This window comes from Danio aesculapii, chromosome 12 (assembly GCF_903798145.1).
Source record: "Danio aesculapii chromosome 12, fDanAes4.1, whole genome shotgun sequence".
NCBI lineage: Eukaryota > Metazoa > Chordata > Actinopteri > Cypriniformes > Danionidae > Danio > Danio aesculapii.
In genome coordinates this window covers 23,145,664-23,154,135 of record NC_079446.1, presented here as the reverse complement: position 1 = coordinate 23,154,135, position 8,472 = coordinate 23,145,664, and the positions used below count along the sequence as shown (strand labels likewise).

The window sequence follows — 8,472 nt, the reverse complement described above, 5'->3', positions numbered from 1 at the left end:
TTTAAATCCTACTGTGCTGCACAAAATGTCTGTAAAGAATGGCACACATATTATAATATACCTCATAAACAGCAACGCTCTGCTTTTATTATTGCTCACCCTCAGCCTCCAGAGACAATGACAGGTGCTTATTTTCCATAGATTTTTTTTTTAAATGTGTTTTTAACATGACTCTTGAGCAGTCTTTGAGGACCTCATTCAAAGCTGAAAAAAATAGTTTGATGTTGTTATACAAAGAGGCTGATTATGTGAAGTTGTGTAGATGACTAAAAGCCTCACCGTTTATTCCTCAAACACCTTCATTAAAATTCCACACCTGCTCTGTGATGCTCGCGGCAAAGACTGAGGGAGAGCAGCGGACCCCTAGAGGAGTCATTTTTATTCTGGAGCATGAGTGCCTCAGCCAAGGTGTCACCTAATCGGGAAAAAACAGAGAAAACAACTGGCGGAGAATCCGCACACTTCCGTGATCCAAGCATTCCAATTAATCCCATAATGTTCGGCATTACCCATCCCTCTGCTCATTAATGCCAAACGTGTTTAAGACTCTATTCTGTCAGGAAATGTTCATTTAGGACAGTCGGAAGGCACACGTTCATTTCTGTGATTAATATTTTTTATTTAGTGCATAAGAAATATTTATTCAAAGGTTTGTTCTGGTTCTTAAGTGTGATTGGCTGAGAGGTCTATCTAGCAAAAATTTATTATGACAATATCAAAACACGAGGTACTTTTTGGTTCATATCAATCTGTCTTCAGCAGTCTTCGCTGAATTTGTCATGGGAGAGAACTAATCTTACTGTATATTTACAAATGGTACTGGATTTATGTCACATATTTTAGTAATTTTTTGCATAAATAAAGTGCAAATGCATTTTATTTTTTAAGGCGAGCTGTTTGAAAGTTCATTAAAATGATTTTGGAGATGTGGGCACCAGGATGTTCATTTCTCATAAACACAAGAGTAAGCAGCCTTACCTCAGACACTTCTTTTGGAATCTATGGGTGGCTCTAAAATGGTTATACTGTAGATAGAATATCATTTGTTTTGGATACATCTAATAGTCAGTCTTTAGTCTAATTAACATAGCACTCCACTTTTATACTGTCTTTTGGAACTCCCTTAGACTTGAGCAGTTGAGTTTTACCATTTTTTAACCCGTTTAGTCAATCTCCGGCTCTGGTGTATGCACTTTTAGCTTAGCTTAAAAATCTTATTGTCACAATAACAGACGGGTTGCCAGATTTCATGTATACTTAAACCAATCAGAGGATGACTGAGGATCTTCTAAAGTTTTTCCAGAAAAGTGTGCTATCAGACGTTTACCCACAGGTACATGTTGTGTCATGTGGTGTTTGGCGTGACGTCTGAAACTTCTTAGTGAGAAGCTAATGATTTATTCCAATTCAGTGATTAATGCTAAACTAAGCTAAAAGTTTTCCCACTATACCCAGATATTGGATGAATGGATACAAAATTGGTAAAACATAAGTATTTAACTCCAGGGGACTTATCAGCTAGTATTTGGAGTGTTTCTTTAAAGTCCCTGTGTGCCGGAAGCTGCGATCATTATTATTTTCGTATTGTGAAGCAGTTCCTGGAGAAACAGAATTTTAAATGAGCAAACAGTGGGCCTGGCTTGTTTTTTCAACCGCGGGCTGAAGGGACATAGTAAAGTAGGCATTACATTCAGAAAAATTGGGAAAAGGGTTTTAGAAGAGTTATTACAAATCTAACAGACTCCTCCTGCTCACCATTTCTGTTTTGGTGTTAAAACTGACAGTTGCAGCAGCGTTAGCCATGCCCATTACCACAAAATCACATCATCTGATAAATTAACTGAAAACAAACAGGAAGTGCATTTTCAGATTTCAATTAAAGATTAGAGGGACAAACATTTTTTTTTCTTAATGACATGTACAGATGAATTGTTCATCACAAAACTGGCAATGTGAGCTAACAAAATCATGATTAGTTTTGATTTTCTGGGGACTTTATTATTTGTTATTTGTTCAAAATGACTAGAGTTAAAAATGTCAAATAGTTTGTTGTTATTTTAATTCAGTTGTTATCAGTAAGCTATCTAACTTTTATATATATTTTTTGCTAGGTAATGTTGATGATTCAATTCAATTCAATTCAATTCACCTTTATTTGTATAGCGCTTATACAATGTAGATTGTGTCAAAGCAGCTTCACATAAAAGGTCATAGTAAATAGGAACAGTGTAGTTCAGTTTGTAGTGTTTAAGTTCAGTTCAGTTTAGCTCAGTTCAGTGTGGTTTAATAATCACTACTGAGAGTCCAAATACTGAAGAGCAAATCCAACGATGCGCAGCTCTACAGATCCCGAAACATGCAAGCCAGTGGCGACAGCGGAGAGGGAAAAAAAACTTCCACATCTAACTTCCAAAAATCCATACTGATTAAATATTGTCCAATATATTATAATACTACAATATATGTTTTATATTTTCTTTACATTTTTTAATAAAAGTAGTTTGACTGACAGGAAATCTGGCCAATCGTAATGCTGTGATGTTATAAATCTGTTACAAAACTTGAAAAGGCCGTGCTTGTGTGAGACTTGCGGTGCAGACAGCAGGTACACAGACAGGCTGGGGAATATACAAAATTCATGTCTACTCTTGTCATGAAAATGTGTTCATCCAGAGACGTTCACAGAGAGAAGAAAAACACTGTTAGTATTATGAGAATACACAAGAATAGCAGACCTTACAAAGTTTCAAATTATGTCTTAATCTCGTCTACAACAAAACATGACTGTGTTCTGTTCACTATTAGTAGATACAAGCAAACGCGGTTGTCAACCCAACTAATGAGCCATCTAGAAGATGGCCTTTACAAGGCTGGAAATGAGTTAGTCATTGTTGAAAACTGGGAAATCATCTCAGTCTCATTCACCAGATGATGTGGTAATTCAGTTTTACCCTGTGGTCTGAAGGCTGTATAACTTTAATCCATATTTAATTTTATTATTTTGACTTTGCATTAGGAATTTGATCCCATTGCATATTTCAGACCCTTCAGTCTGTTTCTTTCTGAAACCAACATTCATTATTTCCTGGAATAGTGAACAAAGGTCAGTTGCAGCATGTAAATTGGGAATTTTCCTAGAGCTGCGGCCGCACATTTATTTAGGTGCCATCTTGATAGTGTTGTTATAGAATAGAAATACAAAATGCAGTAGAAACACATAATTCTGACTCCAATGACGTACATGGCTCCACATAGAATGTCACATGTTTTTATGTTGAAATTACAGTAATTACAACATGCTGTGAACACAGAAAAACACTATCATGTTATCTTGCGTTTGAAGGCAAATACCTGATATTTGCTGAACTCAATCTTGTGAGACAGCTCTGGCAGGTCATTTATCCAAATCATTTTGATGACAGTATTTGACGCAGGCATTTCAGAATGACTAAAATCCAATGCTTTGAGAAAGTGAGATTGGTTAGTTCAGTTGTTCAATTGCATGATCTGTTAAGGAATAGCTTTTTCATTTATTTATTAAATGTATTTATTTAGAACATATATTTTTTGCATATTTATCATATTTTTATTGTGAACCTATTAAGATATTAGTATTATTATTATTATTATTATTGTTATTATTATTATTATTATTATTGTTGTTGTTGTTGTTGTTGTTGTTGTTGTTGTTGGGTTTCGTAGGGGTGTCCAGATTCAATCATGTGATTGGAAATTGGGCCCAATCATGCGATTTCAGACTCGATCGGAACCCGGTCAGAACTCGAATATAAATGTGTATATAAATATATTCTCATTATTTTTATACACATTTATAGTTATGCGGTGGCACAGAGTTAGACCTCTTTCTTGACTTCACACAGAAACAGCAATGTGTGTGGCATGACATTACTTTGTTGCAGAGAGGCTATTGGTTAAATGCTGGCAAAGTACAACACGGAAGCAGCTTGAAGCGGAAAGCCAGAGTATGTCTGCAGTCTGGGGGCATTATAAAGTTGATGACGACAACATTGCCTCTGCCATTGCCAACATTGTGAGATAAGTAATCTTGGCATTGCAAGAGGTGAAAAGGAAAAGGCTACATTTAACACAACAAACCTGATAAGACACCTCAAAAACAAATGTAGAACCTCGATTTGAAATGCCCTCTCGCCACTATTTCACCGAGAAAACGCTGCCAGCCATTTATTAGATTATTTCTGACAAACTTGTCCTATTTTATTATTTTGGAGTTCGTCCATAGCTCCCATGTCTCTGCTAAGCCTTTATGTATTATAGAAGTATCGGATCGGGTTTCTGTATTGGTAGTTAAACAAAATCCAATGACTCGGACTCTGACTTGTGGGCAAAAAAACCTGATTCTGGACATCCCTACTCACTTAAAAAAGTTGGGTTAATAATAACCCAACAAGTAACCCATAGATGGGTCAATTTGGCACCGACCTTCTGTTGGGTTATTGTAACCCAATTCATTGGGTTGATAAGGTTAACCCAACAATTTGGGTTATAAAAATAACTAATTTGTTGGGTTATTTTGCCAAAAAGTGGCTTAACCCCTAAATAATAATAAATTATTATTATTAGTAGTAGTAGTAGCCATCTTTATATGAAAATAAAAAATTCACCGCTTTTATTACATTGGCAAAGCTTTATTTAAATCCATGAATTTAGTGCCACATCTTTCACAATAACAAACGCCTGAGAGCAGTCTAGTTCATCCCCAAGCAGCAGGATAAGTTCTGTCTCTGTTGCTCCTCCTCCTCTAAGTACTGAACGAAATACAAGTATACACACATGAATTAAATAATGTCCAGCATTTATTGTCATAAATAATGCACCTATAAGTCGCAAATCAACAAATTCTTGTTTTGCCTCCTGGTATGAGGGCCGAACCATCTTGCTGCACAATCTGTATGTCAGTGAAGAAATGATAGCTGGCTGAGTTGTTAAAGCGACATCTCCAAAGTGGGATCTCCAAGGCTGTCTTTATATCAAACAGAAAAAAAAAACAATAATTAAACTCAAAACAAGACCCTCATATCAACGGTGAAATGCTATAAATTGGGATTAAAACAGAGCTGTTATGCAGGATTGTCTCACCAGATGAAATGTTTGCCTGAACTGGTAGATCCAAGACTCTCTTCTCTTTTTTTGCAATACGAGAGAATCCGCAGTGATGCATCTCCCCAAACCTCAAAAAGTTTCTTTGGTGTGTGGGTATAACATACCTGTCCTGAGCAATCTAAAAACAAAAACAGCACTTAAATCCATGCCATGCAAACAGTACACTGGATTTATTAAAGGGATATTTTACACGAAAATGGAAATTTTGTCATCATTAATTCACCCTCCCCTTGTTCTAAATCTCTCCTCAGATGAACACAAAACATGATATTTTAAACAATATAGGTAACTAAACCATTCTTGGTCCACAGTGAAATTCCATAGCGTTTTTGTCTTCTGTTGAAGTCAGTCGGGAGTGGACTATTAAGTTTTTCATTTGCTTTGTCCTTTAAAGTTATCATTTGTGGTCAGCAGAAATAAATAAAAAATAAATAAAAAAAATCAATCAACTACTTGAGGGTGAGTAAATGATGAATACACCCAAAAATAAGGGAAACACCCATACACTACGGCCAATTTAGTTTATTAAATTTACCTATCCTGCATGCATTTGGACTGTGAGGGACATGCAAACTTCACACAGCAATGCCAACTGACCCAGCTCCAGAACATGATGGATTCGCCTCTGCTGCTGAATGAGGGTGTTTCACCGATTTTTGGGTGTATTCATCATTTACTCACCCTCAAGTTGTTGATTTTTTTATTTTATTTTTTCTGCTGACCACAGATGATAACTTAAAGGACAAAGCAAATCAAAAACTTGATCGTCCCCACTGACTTTAACAGAGGACAAAAATGCTATGGAATTTCACACCAAGAATGGTTTAGTTACCTACTCCTCCATATACCAAATGATGTTCGCTCCAACCTTAAAACAGAAATTTTAAATTTGCACATGTATGCCGGACCAAATAACAACAAAAATCATGTATTTACCCAGTTTAGCAATGGAGAAAAGATAACTGGAAGGCTGGAAGTGGTCATCTCCAGGGGTACCTTAAACAGATAAAGAGAAAAAAAAACTATAAAAATGCGCACTTTTAGCTGCAGAATTAGTCTTTTATGTGAGTTCTTAAGGTGCATCACATTTGCAAATTTGGTGGGCAAATAAGGTCCATTTTACATGGTCAATTGTGCACTGATGTTCATCAGTGTGCTTAATTCTCATGCTCAGAAACAAGAGTCTTGATCACAGATTTCTACTGAAATAACAGTCATAACGCAATAATTAATATAAATAGGTTAATGTCTGTAATATCTCAATTTGGTCAAATGTTCCAGGAGTGGAGTTCTGAAATTTCTGAACTGTGCTTAGACTCTAAATCAGTCATGTAATTACCTGTGGCCTCATGCCTGATACAGTCTAATACCAAATTCACACTGAAATAAGGCACAGAAACACGTTTGAAAGAGACATTTGTGTCTTTACACACTACCGGTGCTGTTCAGAGAAGTATAAATGCATTTACAGAAGAATTACAAATGTATCATTTGATTTTAAGACATATGGTGATGTAAAGACACCTTTACAACATATGATACTGCTTAAGTGTGTGTATCTGTGCATTTTTACATCATGTAAATATTACAAAATACAGAGCTGTTGTTTTCTCACCTTTCTCAACAAGATTATCAAGGAGGATTAAAGCTCGCTCTGTCCAGAGCAACCTACAATGAACAAACAAACAATAAATAAAATTAACCACAAATTAACATGAGCTGACAGACAACATTTATCAGTTGAGTGGTCACAGCATCACCTGAATTGAAAACTGGGCAAGGACAGTGTATGTTTAAGGGCTTTGTATTATTGTTTATTAGCATATATTACTACTATTATTATACAAAGCTAGCAGATGTTACAATTCTTATATGTATAATTTTTTAAGCTTATATTTAATTGTTGTATGACATATATAACCAATTAAACATTAATATTAGCATCTAACATTATCAGGGTTGTGGTTTCATCCATGTATGTTAGTATAAGATGTAGGGAAAATGCAATTTTCAGGGCCTTCAATATAATACACACAAACAGTAATAATAACATTTACCTTTCAATAGTTAATAATCAAGTACCTTGAAATGGATCATGAATCCTCTTCTGATAAAAGATGATGTAGCAAGCTTCTGCTCTGCTCGTCCAGGATAACTTTCTCACGTTGCGATCCATTCAGCGCCCTCTAGCGGCGATTAATAACCAATAATAATATAATGCTCAGATTCCGTACTTCTTGGGAAAACTAGCAACTTCCTGAACAAAATGTAGCACATAAATGTGTCTATATTAGTATTTAATTGTTACAATATAGTTTCCTAGCAAAAGGACAGTGTTTTTAGACAACATAACATACCTTCAACAAGACTGGACGCGACTCCGGTTTGATGTCTCTGCTGGGTCCTAAAGACGATATTAACGGCGGAATATCTCAAATACGTGTATCATTTCCTCCAAAACAACTGTAGAGACGAACACGGAGGTAGAGAAAGCGTTTTTATCCGCATGTAGATCGGCTATGAAGCGCGCACGCTTGTATCATCAATAATTAAGAGTCCAGGTGAAACAGATATAAAAAAAACACGACACGAGGAGGCAATTTGATTAAAAAAATAACAATATTACTGCATTAGAGCGTGCATAAACTTTATAACGCAAGAGCAGCATCACGTACGCATATTACAGCGGTTCTGTGTCAGATCAATCAGTTGACTGTTGAAATTTCGAAATTGTAACCCAACTGGTTGAGTTATTAAATAAATAACCCAATAAAAGGTTTAAAATAACCCAACAAAGCACCAAATATTTTTAACTCAACCATTGGGTTAAATAAATAACCCAACGTTTTTTAGAGTGTAGTTTTTTGTACTAATCATTTATACAATCAACATTTTTTTTTACATTTTCCAAAAAGACTGTTTAGACACAGGTGAGATGTAAATGCAAAAAAAGTGCAGAAATAATTTTGTTACTGACATTGTATCATAACGATCTGTTTTCTTTAAACTAAATCTTAAACCAAAACTATTAATTTTCTAGCTCATTGTTAGAAATGTATGCTCTCTAGAAACAATTAACAAACCACATATGGTTATAATTATTTCAGTCATTATTTTTATTGATGTCATGTCAACATTTAACATTAAATCATCTAAAAGGCAATGTTCTAATTAGAAATTTTTAATCAATCGTTTATAAGATCAAACACAAAACAAAATTTTAAGCACATACCCACACTCTCACAAATAGGGATACAAAATCTGTCACTGGGGCGGTATCTTTTGAAAAGGTACATTATTGTTCCTAACTGGTCCTTAAAAGTACATATT

The 8,472-nt window shown here is 35.2% G+C and overlaps 1 long non-coding RNA gene across 1 annotated transcript; it reads right to left on the bottom strand.

Moving 5' to 3' along the window:
- Positions 1–5,179: 5,179 nt before the first annotated feature.
- Positions 5,180–7,697, bottom strand: LOC130238920 (uncharacterized). The gene is made up of 5 exons (XR_008838659.1): positions 7,500–7,697; positions 7,225–7,399; positions 6,758–6,810; positions 6,079–6,138; positions 5,180–5,260 (listed from the first exon to the last, which is right to left on the bottom strand). It is a non-coding gene; the product is annotated as an uncharacterized LOC130238920 (long non-coding RNA).
- Between the last annotated feature and the right edge of the window lie 775 nt (positions 7,698–8,472).